This window comes from Bidens hawaiensis, unplaced genomic scaffold (assembly GCF_021521415.1).
Source record: "Bidens hawaiensis isolate Kalapana, Puna unplaced genomic scaffold, B.hawaiensis_p1.1 tig00000458_1, whole genome shotgun sequence".
In the NCBI taxonomy this organism is placed as follows: Eukaryota; Viridiplantae; Streptophyta; class Magnoliopsida; order Asterales; family Asteraceae; genus Bidens; species Bidens hawaiensis.
In genome coordinates, this window is record NW_027491030.1 from 4126111 (window position 1) to 4139125 (window position 13015).

Consider the following 13015-nt stretch of genomic DNA (forward strand, 5'->3'; position numbering starts at 1 on the left):
TTTGTTGCGACTCGACGTTCTGTTTCAACGCCCTGCAATACGGTCTTTCGATGTGTTTCTTCAAATTTGAATTCGAAAGTGGGTTTAAATAAATCCCACAAAACTTGCACCGAGCCTTCAATGAATGGTCACTCAATTCAACCAAATCCCAATTGCACCAAATCTCTTGATTACGATTATGAGGTACAATACGAACGAAACTTGGTCCGGCGGTGGAACCTTGACCAACCGATGATTGTGAGGCAGCCATAACAACAAATATGAATATAGAAGAAGAGAAAACAAGAGATTAGAGAACTCGGAACGTTGTAATAGCGTTTTTTTGTATTTTTTTGCGTTCGGGTTTGCGTTTTGAGTGTTGTGATGAACCCATTACACCAAATACCTATTTATACTAGTAGTGGGGTGTTTGGGGAGCCAAAAAACGGCCATTTTTGACCCCAACGGTCAAAAAACGGCCATAAAACCGTTTCCCAACGGCTAGAACTACTCCAACGGCTAGAACCGGTTCCGAACCGGTTCCAGAACCGGTTCCGGTTCGGTTCCGGTTCCTACCCGGTCCACCTCCAAAAATGTCAAACCGGTCCCGGATCGTCGGGTTGAAATGGAACCGAACCGGTTCCTACGAAAAACGGGTAGGAACCGGTTCGGTTCCGGTTCGGTTCCACCGAACCGGTTCCAGGAACCGGTTTTGTTGTCCACCTCTACTGCCCTAAGATCACAAATCTTAACTATCAACCCATGCCATTATATCAAGTGATCAATGGCTAATACAAACATAAAATAGCTATAAATCTTGTATTTGATTATAGGATGGATACTCGTTACTTATTATCCACAGGGGTCGCCTCTTGTTGGGCTATTTTAACAAAGTATTACTTTAGTTTGGATCGAAACGATTTAAAGACAATCACAATGGTTTATGTAAAAATGTATCAAAACTGATTCACGCTATAACCTTTTATGATGACCAATGAAGGGGACAACGGTGATACAGAGGTCAGGGTGCTGGTTGTGAGGTGGCGACGGTAATGCCGGCAACCACGTCGACAACTGTATGTTTTGGCCCATAGCCATGATATAATAGAGTACAACCAAATCAACACTGTTTTCTAATCTGAATCAACTCTAATGAACACACAATTTTCCACCCTCGCTTGCTCATGCCATATTGCCAATTAGCGGGGTTTGCGATCGGTTTGGGTCAGTTTTAAGCTAACAACCAAAATTTCAGATTTTGATAACAGTTCGGTTTCGTTATTGGGTTGGGCTGGGTTCGGTTTAATTTTCATTTTTCAGTTTCACCATTAAGACTTAAAAAAAAAATTGGGGACATGTCATCGAATACTTGAAAGAAAAGACTTCACTTCTCGGTTTAGAAAATTCAAGAATCGCACAAAAACACATAATTGGATCGTTTCAAGTGCTCAACTCACCCGTTTTCCCCCTTTACCCAGTAATCAAAAGAACAATAGAAAAAGATATAAGGTTTAGGACCTGGCTGCATTGGTCAATATTTTATGACAATCAAGTATATAATAAAAACAGAAATAAATAGCCTAAAGCAGCCAAACTACGTTTCCAAATGGCAAATACGGCTAACCATTAGAATTATTGCGGTCCATCCTTCTGCCACACACATTTCTACAATTTCCAAGCAAAAGCAAGCTGCAACATAAGAACAGTTATTAGCCAACTAAGTAATGTAAAGATTATAAATTCTAGAAAACGAATACAAAATGACAAGTCATAAAGGCCGTAATGTGAAGCTAATGATGCAAGTTTTCACATAGATGTACAAATTATACTAACTGATAGTTAATCTTGACATATATACAATATCACAAACACAGTCAACTCGATAGATGGGTTATAATACTCAAAAACTAGTTCACTACAATACCCTAAATTATTATTACCAGAACGCAAAAAGTATGCAACTCAAACAAGAATATTATAAACTTATTTCAGAAGATATAACCATGAATTGAACCATAAAACAACTAACTGTGTAAATAAAAACAAAAAAGTAATATTTTGTATTGATGATTATACAAGTCTTGTTCCATTTGTTGTTTCATTATACCTTTTGACAAAAACCGGCATAGATTGCTTAACAAATTTAAATCATCATCATCATCATCGTACTCAGTATATCCCACCAATAGCAAAGCTATGGTAGGGTCTGAGGAGGGTAAGATGTAGGCAGCCTTACCTCTACCCCATAGGGATAGAGAGGCTGCTTCCGGTGAGACCCCCGGCTCGATAGTAGTTTTGCATCAAGCCTTGGACATAAGGCACATAGCACTCAATCATCGGGACACCGGCTGATCGGTGCATGTACCCTTATCTTTCAGCTATCAACGCCACTACATGATGCCTGATTAACCGTCCGTCACTTTTAACGTTATTTTCACGCGGTTATTAAAATAACGTCAAAATTAGTGCAATTTCACTTTTTGCCCACCCGAGGGTTCACACATATATACATCATATGTGCGCACCGCAAGCACGGCTATTCCATACAGAAAAATTGCTTAACAAATTTAAATCATATAGGAAAATTCCAATCCCAAAACATTCAAATTTGCCAATTATGCTTCATGCTAAAACCGAAAAAATGTGTCAGTTTGAAGAGCAATCTATTCAATAATCATTAGCACATATGATTCGAATGTACATATCGTCACCTAAGATTAGCATCTTATTTCCTAAAGTAGCATTATAGCCATGTACTTTGTACTATGAAAGATACACATGCCAGTTGTCACATGTTAACGTATACGAATGCGTTCATTACAAAATGAGTTTTAAGTAAAAAAAACCTTGAGAACCGCATAAACACTTTGTGTCTTTCTAACTCCATTATATATGTCAGGCAATACATACATATGAGGTTATCTACTTAAAACTAATGTGGTATTGAGATTGCCCGATTATATACTTATATGATATCCTTGAATTGATGAAAATTGAAAATGCATCATCTAATCATACTTCGTCAATGTGCTTTGTATGTGAAATTTTTGTAGCTTTTTAGATATAAAAAGTAGCCTCTCATCAATTTATAGAAGGTACTATTCAATCTGTTATTGAGTTCAATCAAATGCCTCAAAAAATCCAAAACCAATATACAAACTAAATTGCAAAAACAATATTTAAGTTTTAAAAATCTATTATTTACGTATCTATTCAAACATCACTACAGTCATAAGAGTAATTGTAGAACACAGTCCCACACAGATCCATTATGAAAAAACTGATGGTTCCACCTTTCTATTACAACACTCATCTGCTCTTAAATATTCATTCATCGCTTATATCCACGCAATCTGATTTAAACATTCTCAACAATCACATAATCACAATTTGAACATGTGTAGTCCATAACTATATTGGTTATAAACAAACAAACAAACAAGCAAGCCCTAAAACATTTATATCCATCTGCTTTTTGCAATTCAGTTCATATCTCACCAGTACAAAATTAAATTCAAACAAACATAAGATATTCAAATCAAATAATCACAATCAAATCATATAATCTTCAAATCAAATAGTCAAAACTTTGAACATATGCAATCCATACACAATTACTAACAAAAAAAACCCTAGGGAATTTTAACAGATTCAACAGAATATAATCATAAATCAACAATAACAACTAACCTATATAGATCTCTCAATTTACTTATTTAGGAACAGATTTATTGTTATAAACAAAATCTGAAGAATAATAGACGAGCGAAGCAACCATAGCTGCCAAAAGCACACCGAAGACACACACAGCAGCTCATCGTCTCTCATTATCACAATTTCAAATCAAATAGTAGGGGTGTAAACGAGCCAATCCGCTCGTGAGCTACTCTACATCAGCTCACAAAAAGCTCCGAAAGAGCGGAGCTAAAACGAGCTCGAGCCTAAAAATTAGCTTGTTTAACAAACGACCCCGAGCCTGAGCTTCACTTCCCGAGCTCAAGTCGTGGCTCAAGAACCTAATATTTATATAATTTTTATTTCAAAAATATAATGTGTATTTTTATATATAACTTGATTAATATTTATAATAAACGAGCCGAGCTCGAACTTAAAAAAATACTCATAATCCGAGATCGAGCATTAAAAATCAAGCCCGAAACAAGCCAGGCTTGAGCTCTCTGTAAGTTAAACGAGCCGAGCTCGAAACTAGTCGCACTCGGGCTCGGCTTGTATGCACCCCTATCAAATAGTCAAACCTTGAGCATACGCAATCCATATTAATCAATCCGTAATTCAAATACATAATCAATAACACAAATCATCGCAACTTAAACACTAAATTAACAAACTAACTAACTAACCCTAGGCCGTTATAACAGATCCAACAGAACAATGTACGCAACAATAACAACTAACCTATATAGAACTGTCTATTTAGACTCATATTTCTTCTTGTAAACAAATTTGGAGAAGAGTAGATGAGCAAAGCAACCATGGCTGCAGGATGCACCACGAAGACAGACACACCAACCAGTGTTTTCACCAGTGGCTCACCATCTCCCATTATCTCAAATCAAATAGCAAGAGCGTATATGAGCCAAGCCGCTCACGAACTACTCGAAATTGGCTCACAAAATGCTTGAAACAAGCCGAGCTTAAATGAGCTCAAGCTTCTCTTATCGAGCTCGGGCTTGCTAGCCTAATATCTACACAAATTTAATTTAGAATATTTAATGTAAATTTATATAATCATTATTATATATATAATTATGATGAAAAATAACTAAAAAATATATTTTATTATGTATAAAATTATAATTATATATACGAGAATGTATATATATATATATATAATAAACAAACAAGCTGAGCTCGAGCTTGAGAAACTACTCGTGAGTCATGATCTGAGCTCGAGCATTATAAATCAAGCTCGAGCTCTCTGTAAGTTAAACGAGCCAAGCTCGAGTCTAGTGACTAGTGGCACTCGGGCTCTCGGCAAACTTTGAGCATATGCAATCCATATGAATCAATCCCTAATTCAAATACATAATCAACACCACAAATCATCTCAATTAATAAACTAACTAACTAACCCTAGGCCGTTATAACAGATCCAACAAAATAGCAAACACAACAACAACAACAACAATAATAATAATAATAATAATAACAAACCTCTATATAGATCTGTCTATTTAGACTCCGATTTCTTGTTATAGACGAAATCTGGAGGAGAGTAGATGAGCGAAGCCACCATGGCTGCCGGAAGCACACCGAAGACTGACACAGCGGCCAGTTTCTTCACCAGAGGCTCACCGTCTCGTGTTATCACCGAGAATAAGCCCTTAGTGTACCCCATGATTTGGTTTGATTATGAGAAATGATTTGATCTGTAGTGGTGTAATTGCAAACCCTAATGTGAAGGTCTTTGTTTGATTTAGAAATGAGGAAAGATGGATTTGTTTTAATTAAAAAAAACCAGGGAATAAGCCGCGTGACATACGGGGTGGAATAACTTGTCACTAAATATATTGAAATATAAAAACCTTTTTTAGCCGTTATTTTATACCTAACAAATTTTATACTCTTCTAAAACAACCTGTTTTGAAATATTTTCAATATTTAGTTGTCTTTTTTAAAAAAAAATTAAATTACTTTTTTGGACAAAGATAATTATTAGAGCGTAGAGAGTGGAGTCTGGATTAGAGGTGGGTAAAAGAACCGGTTAATCGAATTGACCTGAAATTAAATCGAAACTGAACCGGTTTGTAATTGATTATGTTGAAACCAATTTGGAACTTATTGAAACGTAAGTTCAGAACCGGTTTGTAATTCTCTCTACCGAACCAAAAAATAGCCAAAACCGAACCAAACCAATCAAACCCGAACATAAACCGATCGTAACCTGGTCAAGAAACTGGTTTTAACCTAAACCGGTCATAGATTGGTTTTGAATTTTGTTGACCAAACCGAACCTGTCTGAACCCCAACTGGTTTTGGGTTATAAACCGGTTTATGAACCTCTGTCAAGGAAGCATGGGATAAACCGATACGGGTGAGCACCATTCCATGGTTTTTTCTTGGGTCAATTTTCACTGGTTTTCGGGGAGTACAAGCAAGTTTCCCAAGAAATGTTAGGCAAATCAAGAAAAAGATATGGGGATGTTAAGACAATTTCGTGGGGTTTTCATCTAAGTAAAGGTATAATACTCCCCCCCCCCCCCCCCCGACACAAAAAAATTCATTTGCTTCTGTGTTTTTTTTTTGTTGGGTTGGGAGGGGGGGGTAAACGGAAATCAGGACGACTCTGTTTGCTCTTATTGTGTTTAAGTAACTATTGTTAGAGCCCACAATTGTTACCTGGTATACCAATGAATTGGTATAACCCATCTAAACATGTTTAAATGACGGTAAAAACACGCCAAACATGTCTTATTGGTGAATAAGAGAAGAATTAAATACATTATGATTTTCTATGTTGTTGATGAGGTGTATATATATATATGACTCCTACGAGCTTAATTAAAGCATTTGAATGCTAGAAAATATGATTTCATAAACTTTAATATTACATGACAATTGTCATAAAGTTTAAAACTGCATATTCTTTAACCAAATAGAAATGTTTTGCTATCCTTATTTCTCATATTTTATGTCTCTCATAATTTGATCAATTATAACTGGGCTAGATGAGACAAGCCTTCAACTCTAAATGGGCCAAACCCATATGGCCCATAATTCATATTTATTCAATCCACAAATATCATCTCACAAATAAACCATGTTCAAGTTTATATATACGTATAGTCTAATACTCCTAACAATTGGCCCGGGCCTACACATATACTTACGAGCTGAGCACGAGCTACATTGAACTCAAACACACCCTAAACATAATAATTTAAGCCGGTTTAATGATGTACTAACTTATGTTATATTACACACAAATATTGCATTTTTTTCAGGTTCACTCATTCTTGGGTCGAGCTCCAACAGCGAAAAACTCAGTGATCACTTCAAGTGGCATCCCTTTTGTTTCCGGGACCTTCAAGAACACGAACACCCATGAAATAACACACACGATGGCATAAATTCCGAAAACGCCCTCCAGCCCGATAGAAGAAAGCATCACTGGCAATGTGTATGTCACAATGATATCACATATCCAGAAGACTAGTGCACATATGGCAATGCAGATCCCACGAACCCGTGTTGGGAAGATTTCCGAGCATAATATGTTTGGGATCGGGCCGTAAGCCATGACAAAGCAGCAAAAGTAGACGACCACACATGCCGTTGAGATAACCGCGTGTATTACGGATCCGATGTTGATTATGTTACTGATAACGAGGGTCACGAGAGACGCGATTAGTACGGGAATTGTAGTCAGCAAAAGAGCCCTGAAATGAAAGAGTTAGTAACACGGTGTGAGGGGCATTTTCGTCTTTTCACATTGTGCTAGGTATATATATGTATATAGTAATATAGGCTCGTATATGGGTCATTTCAGCCCGTTTACCCATAATGGATTAGTTTGGGTTATGTTTTATGGAGGGGCATTTTTGTCTTTTTACATCATGCTATGTCTGAATGTATCCATGAACCACACTAAAAAGTAAAAACAACCGTTTTGACCCAAACCCGTTTGACCCGTTACCCAGCCCGCATGGCCCGTTTGGCCACATGTGATTATATGCTAATGTAAAAACAAGTTTAAATTACCTTCGACCCGTGATATCCATGAATCGCATGGCGATAGCAATACATGGAAGCATTAAAAGAGTTGTAAATGCACTGATAAGAAAAGAAGCAGAGTCTGAACCAAGGCCAAGGCTCGATAAAAGAACACTCACACCCGCTTGCTCGAGGATTTGAGGCGTGTAGTACATAACCCCGTTTATTCCTGAAAACTACATTTGAAATAAAACCAACATTTTTATTAATTTGTTCCAAAAAATTTACCAAAGTTTATTTTTTCAAGAAATGCAAGATTATTATCATATGATAATATACATTTTCTAATCAAATTGAGTATATTAATTAGTTTAAATAATGGACTGAAAAGTGCCCGATGATCGATCAACCCGACTAGGGGTGTAAACAAGCCAAGCCGCTCATGAGCTACAAGAGACCGACTCGTTAAAAGCATAAACTGAGCCAAGCTTAAAGGAGCTCGGACCTAAAAAATAAGCTTGTTTAATAAACGAGCCCAAGTCCAAGCTTCACTTGTTGGGCTTGGGTAAGCTTGCGAGTCTAACAAGCCTACGATTTATACTATTTTTTATTCAATATATTTACATGATAATAATAGTTATATATAAATTCATGATAAAAGTAACCAAAATGTATATACTGTATTATATAAAAAAATGAATTTTATATGTATAAATATATAATAAACAAGTCGAGCTTGAGCAGAATTCGATCTTTATAAAACTACTCACGAATGGAGCTCGAGCTTTATAAGTACAGCTCGAAATGAGCCGACCTCAAGCTTAGGTGAGGTCAGGCTCGGCTCGACTCGTTTACACCCCTAAACCCGAGTTGGCCGTTTGACCTGTACTGAAAAGTACCCGGTCGAAATGGGTTAAGCTAAACGTTTAACTAAAAAGGAAACAGCCAAACAATTTAACCAAGTTGAAAGCAACTCATACTGTATTGAAATGCATGAAACCGAAAAACCATTTTAGTAGATCAGATTACTGCAATCATATGTATCAAATTAATGTGTTATTAGATTTAAAAATGCATAAAAACATGTAACGGGCCGGGCCAACCCGACCCATCCTGTTTTGACCCGCACTAATAACTTACCTGCTGAAGCATTTGGATTGAAACCCCAACAAATAAAGCCCGTGAAACCCCGGGCTCACAAAGTGCAGACCACATTGGCGTTTTCGAAGCGGTTTCCGACGGGTGAACCATTGCGGGCCCCACAGGAACTTGACTCATGAGCTTTTTCGAGTACAGACTAGGTTGACTCACTAGAGCAGAAGCTTGAACATTGCAACCACTACCCATAACCGTAACAAGCGACTCGTGACCCGACCCGCCAGGCCCAACCGGTTCTTGATGCAAGTACATTCTCTTAAACCCGCCTTCGTTTTCCCCGTCCCCGTCTTCTTTCCCCGACAACTTCCACGCCAACTGCCACCCACCACCAATCCCCACGCCGCCATGTGGCGCTACCGGCCCGCTAGTCGCTTGGCGGGAAATCAACGGGCTATGTAAATTCTCATCCGATTCATTTCCATCGTCCGTTCCATACCCTTCATTTCCATTATGCACACTCTCTTCATCCCATTGATCATCTTTCGCCTGCAGGCCCGTGATGCTAAACATGCTGCCCCAGTTTGGGAATAACATGCTTCTCATACACCCTGACTCGGGTTGTTTTTCGTGAACACTGCCAAAGAGAGTAACGAGCGGGTCCATTAATGGGATACTCAAGTTAACCATGGTCCCTTGACGGGATACAAGACTACGCATGCTTTGACCTTTAACCGGTTTTGCTATATAAGAGAGACCCTTTTCGGGCCCGTATAACCGGTCTTGATAATTGGTATCTGCATTGTCTAAACCGATCATGTACTCTTCAATCGATGTGTCACCTCCAACCGCTAAACCTTCTGCTAGTAATGCCATTTCGCCTGTTGAATCAAGCTGTTATAGTTTACAAATAATAGCAGAAAACTTACCAACGAAAATGGGTCGGATCGGGCTAGGTTGGCCAAAAACAATTTTTTTACAAAATTTTAAGTGGGAAAACGACTACAAAGTATATCTTATTTCGATGATATATATACTTTCATAAAAAGTAATCATTGAAAGTAAACTTTGTGTTGAAAGGATAGGTTTGACCCGTTTATTTTTGGGTACGTTTTATTATACCCATTTTGACCCGTTAACGATAAAGCATGAGTTATAACTTATAACCCTAACGGCCCATTCAAAAGTAAATGGGTCGAAATTGCCACTTGTATATGGAGGAACGGAGCAGCCTAGTATAACTTAGTGGTGCGGGCTAATACGACCCATGTTTATATTCATGGCAAAAATATCAACCCTGACCCGCAAAAGTAAATTCATGTAACCAGAACACGACCCACTTAACCCATTTAGTTAAGTGTGTCTTACAGGTTGGCGGGTTATAACCAAGTTGTAAACTTGTTAATCGGGCTGTGAAAAAACGTTACAAATGGGTTAGTGGGTCAACTTGTTTACTTTACCAGATTGGCGGGCCGGCGTATTTAACTAAACGGGTTAAGCATGTCAACCAGAACACGACCCATTTGAAAAACGGGTTAAATATACCAACCAAAAACTCGTTTCGCCTACCAAAACGGGTTAGATAAAAATACCCGAAACATCTTCCACGCCTCGCAATATGCCAACATGTAGAAACCATTAACGACAACCCGAAAACCATGCAATATGCCAAAAACATTCCACCCGAGCCCGTGAACTGTGGGAGTGTATTTAACAGCCCCCTAACTTCAGGAGGCGCGGTTTCGGATATATAAATAGGAGTTAAAGTGACTGCTAAACCAACTCCAAATCCATCTATTAATCTTGCTAGTAAAAGAACATATACATTAGGTGACCAAAGCATTATTAATCCACCAATGAAGTAAAAGAAAGATGAGAGGATTAACATGGGCCTGCGGCCCACCGAGTCAGATATGGGCCCGGAGCAAGTCGTGATCAGGGTCGCCCCGATTAGTGACATGGCAACAACTAGGCCTTCTATTGTACTTCCAAGAGTTAGCTCCTTCTTTATGTATACAACAGCTCCTGTATACATACACATTATCAATATTATAAAGGCGTCATTTTCTGACACAACACGAAAACATAATATAGACGGGTTGACTTGTTTAGCATGCTTATTTTTATACATTTAAAAAGCATATGTTTTATGTTATAACTTAAACTGATTGGGCTTTTTATACCAAGATTAAAACATAAAATGCTTTATAGTTTTACACATTTGTATTGTTTGTTGTAAATATGTAAGTATTAATATGCAAAAAATTAAGTAAATAAATAAAAAACAAATTATTTTTTAGTTAAACGGGCCGTGTGTTCAGTTCAACTCGTGTTGTGTTTGGGCTAATGTCTCTAACACACTTTCCTGGTTCATGTTAAATTTTCTTGTTTGTGTCGGGTTTGACCCGTCAACCCATGAGCACGACCCATTTAACACGCCTAACGGGTCGGTTTGGGTTTATCCCTACAATAATAAAGATTAAAATGTTTAATAGTTTTACACATTTGTATTTTTGTTGTAAATATGTAACTTAAAGTATTAATATGCAAGAATAATAATAATAATAATAATAATAATAATAGTAATAATAATAATAATAATAATAATAATAATAATAATAATAATAATAATAATAATAAATAACAAGTATACAAATATATAAACAAATTATTTTTTGAGTTAAACGGGCCATGTTCAGTTCAACTGGTGTTGTGTTTGGGCTAATGTCTCTAACACAGTTTCCTAGTTCATGTTAAATTTTCTTGTTTGTGTCGGGTTTGACCCGTCAACCCACGAGCACGACACAAGTAACGCCCCTAACGGGTCGGTTTAGGTTTATCACTACATTAATAAAGAGAAAGAAGTGCAGTACCTGCAATTGTAGCATTATCCCAACCTTGTAAGAGATTACCAATTGTAGCAATAATAGCAACCAATGCAGCGCCATTCATCTTGTCAAACAAGACCCAATTTCTTCAATTCAAAACCCCAAATCATAACTTAAAAAAACTCATTTGTAAAAATAAGATTTTTAGTAATAATAAGCTTTCTCCATATCTTAACGTATACCCCCCCCCCCTCCTCCTCTTCCTAGGACTTATTACGAGACGAGCCAAGGTGGGTTGAAGCTCGAAATTAAATGAGGCAGCTCAGCCATTGACGAAGCTTAGTGAGGGCCCAACCCCCCCCCCCCCCCTTGTTTTTTTGCGCAGTAGTGTAAAGTTACCTGTTTTCGTCTGAACATTTATATACGTAGTGTAAATTTAGCCTTTTGCGACTAAAAATTTGAGCCCCCCCCCAAGCTCGTTCAAGCTTTGCCACTGCTCAGCTAGGCTCGAGCTCGATTTTGAAGTTAAACGAGCCTAAGATCGAGGCAACGAACCTAGCCAACCTTGGGTTGAGTTTGGCTCGGTTACAAAAATGAGCCAACTCAAGTTGTTTCAAATCAAATTTTTTTTAGCTAGTTTTATTCGAGATTTTATCGAGCGAGCCACGAGCTTTTTGAACAGAAAAACGATTAAAAATTATTTAAATTAAAAAACAAATATGCCCATTTCAGTTTCATACTCACAAAATAAAAATCTTGAATAAAAACTTATTTTTTGCAGCCCATTTTGATATCAAGAAAGAAAGATTTCAAGAAAGTACAAAGGTTCAAGAACTAGCAAGATTAAAAGTACAAGCTTTTAAGCTTTGTTTAGTACATCAAGATGATCATCACATGCATACACACATATTGTATCTATAGTTATAGAAGAAGCAGAAAATACCTGAAGCAGAGAGATGGGCCAAGAATTTTAATGGAATCTTGGAGAGTATGCTAAAAGTTACAATCTTTCTTTATAAATTATAAATCATTTAAGTTAGTAACATGGGAGGCTAGGAGGGTGTGCGAGCCACGTCATCGGCCGGGCACGTAAATTTCGGGGGCAAAAGCTTTCTTATACATATTACACATATGTGTTTTTTTTTTGTTAAAAATAAGGTTATTCGTAATGGTTTATAAGATATTAAATATTCAGAATGGTTTCTGTTTATAATAAATTGGTGGATAAAAGTTTTATCTATGTGCATTAGCGAATAAAAAAATTTCGTTATGGCCTACGGACCTTTTTATTTTAACTCGGCCGAAATATTTAAATTCTCTGAGACAGCCCATATTGAAAAAAAGTTACTTTTTAATCCCACCAAGTCACCAACCTTTCACTACCCAAAATAAAAATTCACTAAATTTCTCATAATTTCTTCAACACCAACACTTGTCTT

At 37.2% G+C, this 13015-nt stretch overlaps 1 long non-coding RNA gene and 1 pseudogene across 2 annotated transcripts; both read right to left on the minus strand.

The window, feature by feature from the left end:
- Positions 1-1481: 1481 nt before the first annotated feature.
- On the minus strand, positions 1482-5389 carry LOC143627111 (uncharacterized). Its single transcript, XR_013152536.1, has 2 exons — positions 5155-5389; positions 1482-1668 (listed from the first exon to the last, which is right to left on the minus strand). It is a non-coding gene; the product is annotated as an uncharacterized LOC143627111 (long non-coding RNA).
- A 1557-nt stretch (positions 5390-6946) lies between these two features.
- On the minus strand, positions 6947-11821 carry LOC143627118 (monosaccharide-sensing protein 2-like; annotated as a pseudogene). Its single transcript, XR_013152538.1, has 5 exons — positions 11622-11821; positions 10305-10773; positions 8794-9700; positions 7702-7889; positions 6947-7379 (listed from the first exon to the last, which is right to left on the minus strand). The product of XR_013152538.1 is annotated as a monosaccharide-sensing protein 2-like (transcript).
- Between the last annotated feature and the right edge of the window lie 1194 nt (positions 11822-13015).